The 3,429-nt window shown below is 46.6% G+C and overlaps 1 long non-coding RNA gene across 2 annotated transcripts; it reads left to right on the forward strand.

The window, feature by feature from the left end:
• The first annotated feature begins 1,095 nt into the window (after positions 1 to 1,095).
• On the forward strand, positions 1,096 to 2,691 carry LOC144299398 (uncharacterized). Of its 2 annotated transcripts, none has more exons than XR_013366139.1 (3): positions 1,096 to 1,175; positions 1,415 to 1,555; positions 2,091 to 2,691. It is a non-coding gene; the product is annotated as an uncharacterized LOC144299398 (long non-coding RNA). The 2 variants fall into 2 exon arrangements; XR_013366140.1 differs by having other exon boundaries at positions 1,486 to 1,555.
• The last annotated feature ends 738 nt before the right edge of the window (positions 2,692 to 3,429 follow it).

The raw sequence follows: 3,429 nt of genomic DNA on the forward strand, positions 1-3,429 counted from the left end.
CAAATGGATATATTCCACAGGAAGCACCGACAAACACATCATTTACCAAGGCTCTAGGAATATGCTGATGAGAGGGACAGCAGCGTCGTTAAACAGTTCAGTGGTGGGGTACGTGCATAGGCCAGTGCTGACAAACAGTAAGAGTGGCTGTCATAGAAACGGATGACAGGACCCTGCAGCACTTGAGGTCAGGCGGTGGCATTGAACCATCAGAGGCCAGGTTTACACCATTTACTGTGAGCCATGAGGTTGGAGTGGCAGCCAAGGCACCAACCCACAAAGGGTTCCAGAAATGGTTTGAAGAGCCCAGTGTTTTTCGTACAAAATGGAAGGTCAGCCACCAGGAGTAGTACTCTTATTATCAAAAGAAATCAAGGCTGGATGATGGGAGGCTGAAGACGGCTCAATACTAAGGCATGATCCCTTGCCAAGTTCTAGTCAGTGTTCAGGCCTGGGACTGTCTAGTCTTTGAAGAGGAGGCCAGGTCCCCAGAACAAAGGACCATGTATGTATGGCAAGGGGATAAATATTCTTCCAGGAATTTTCGTACAGTTATTCAGCATATCTTTTACCTGTAGCTGTGCAATAAGTTACCCCAAAACTTAGTAGCATAATTGACTATTTTTGTTATCTCACATGGTTTCTGTGGGTCAAAAATCTAGTTAAAGCTTAGCCAGATAGTGCTGGCTCATGGTGTCTCTGAGAATGCACACAAGATGTGGGTTGGGGCTGTAGTCATTTGAAGGTTGAGCTGAGCCTGGGATGTCCACTTCCAAGGCAGCTTACTCACATGCACAAGCAGGGGGAGCAGCAGGCTCCCTGCTGAACAGAGATCTTGATGTGGGGCTTGACCCCAAGACCCTGGGATCATGACTTGGGCCACCCCGGTGCCCGGCCAGTAAGTTTTTGACAAGAGGCCTCAATTCCTTGCCTCATGGATGTTTCCATAAGGCTACTTGGGTGTTTCCGTGACGTGAAAGCAAGTGATCCAGGGGAAGCAAAGCGGAAGTCACAATGCCTTTTATGACCTAACGTTGGAAGTCACACATTGTAATTGTCACAGATTGTCACAGGTCTGCCTTACTCAGTGAGGCAGGGGACTTCACAAGGGAATGACTGAATACCAGGAGGCTAGAATCATTGTGGCCATTTGGGAGGCTGCCTACCACATTTGGGTAAATGTAAATAAACAAGGGGGATTGGACTCTAGGAGTAATTTGAGGAGTGGACTGGGGAAGGGGGAATATACCAAGAATTTTAATATTGTTGGATGTAGGGTCAGAGTTAACATTAGTTTCTGGATATACAAAACATAATCGTGGCTCACTGTTAGGATGGGGCCTATGGGGAGCCAAATAAATAGAATCCCAGGTCAGGATCCAGCTCACAATGGTAACCGTGTGACATTACTCAGTTTGCAGATGTGTAATGGAATAGAATGTTTGAAAATCCATGCAGAACACACATTGCGTCTTTCATTTGTAGGATCAGAACTATCATGATTGTGGAGGCCAAGTGGAGGCCTCTGTACCTGTTTCCATCCCTGGTCAAAATAGTAAGTATAAAACAATATCACAATCTAGGAGGAATGACGGATATTTTTATTACTCTTTTGTTGTTTTGTTTTGTTTGGTGTTTTTTTTATTCCTTTGTTTTTAAAAAAGATTTTATTTATTCACATGAGACAGAGAGAGAGAGGTAGAGACATAGGCAGAGGGAGGAGAAGCAGGCTCCATGCAGGGAGTCCAATGTGGGACTGGATCCTGGGACCCCAGGATCACTCCCTGACCCTAAGACAAATGCTCAACTACTGAGCCATCCAGGCATCCCTAATTTTATTCCTCTTAAGGATATAAAGGATTCAAGTGATGGTCCTTGTCACATTTCCATTTAATTCACCTGTCTACCCCTGCAGAAACCAGATTCATCCTGGAGGTTGGCCGAAATTTCCATAAATTCACCCAGATAGTAGCCCCAACTGAGGCTGCTATGCCAGATGTAGTCTCTTCGCTCAAGCCAGATTCATGACTTCTCAGGTACAGGGTATACAAACATTAGTTGGCAAATGTGTTTCTTTCTATCCCTATCAGATACCGTTTGGATTCACATGGAGCAGACAACAGTATGCATTTCCCATTGCTCCAGGGTTGTACCTTTCCAGTCTGTCATAGTTCACGTACCACCTGGGTATCTGAAGAACATTGTGCCGATTTGCTCCTCTGATAGCTTGTCAATGGAGTTAGATTACAGGAAATGTCTGGCACATTGGAAGCCTTGGTAAGAAACGTGCATTCCATTGTTGGAGAAGATGCCTGTGAAGATTCGATTATCTGCCACATGAGAACAATTTTGAGTGCCCCAACAGTTGGGGACATGCTGGGTCCTATCATCCAAAGTAAAACATGAGTTTTACCACTTGAATCTCCTGCAGAGAAGGAAGCACAATGCCTGAGAGGACTTTTCAGGTTTTGGAGACAACATATTCCACATCTCAGAACACTTCTCTGCCTTGTATACCAGGTGACACAAAAGACTGCCACTTAAAAAAAAAAGGTTTTATTTGTTAAAGAAGGAGAGCACAGGGCAGGAGCAGAGGGAGAGGGAGAAGCAGGTTCCCTGCTGAGCACGGATCCCAACACAGGGCACGATCCCAGGACATTGAGATCACAACCTGAGCCAAAGTTCCCAACGCAGGGCTCCATTCAAGGACGTTGAGATCACGACCTGACCAAAGTCAGACTCTTAACTGACTGAACCCAAAAAGACTTCGACTTTTGAGTGTATCCCAGGATAGGAAAGTTCTCTGCAGAGCAGCAGAGTCTAAGCTGCAGTTGAAAGCAGCCTTGTTACTTGGGCATAAGACTGAGCAGATCTCAGAAGATTGGGTGTATCATGGGTAGGGAACGATACCTTCCAGGAGTCTGGAGCAAACCCATGCTGTCCACAGAGGTGGCTCGGATATGTTTCATAAAGCCGTTCCTGTAATGCTGCTGGGCCCTGGTGGAAGACCGTTGGACATGACATGACCGCATGCCCAGAACTGCATCTTGTGAGGTAAGTTCTGTCAAACCCACCAAGTGATAACGTTGGTTAGGTTCCACAACTATCCACTGGTGAGCGGAGGAGTCCCACAGAGTTAGAAGCCACGGCTGCCACCTGAAGACTTTATCCTCTTTGTGTCTAGCACCGAGTTGGCAAGCAAAGGAGCCCCCATTCTTGGTTGGAGTGAATGACCCAGGTTAGGAAAGGATAGGGCTGCTTTTAAACCGGGACATAGAAGGACGCCTGGGTGGCTCAGCAGTTAAGCACCTGCCTTCAGCTCATGGCGTGATCCTGCACTTCTTGGATCAAGTCCCACATCGGGCTCCCCGAGGGAAATCTTCTCTCTCTGCCTCTGTCTCTGCCTCTCTTTCTGTGTCTCTCATGAAT

This window comes from Canis aureus, chromosome 27, assembly GCF_053574225.1.
Source record: "Canis aureus isolate CA01 chromosome 27, VMU_Caureus_v.1.0, whole genome shotgun sequence".
Lineage (NCBI taxonomy): Eukaryota > Metazoa > Chordata > Mammalia > Carnivora > Canidae > Canis > Canis aureus.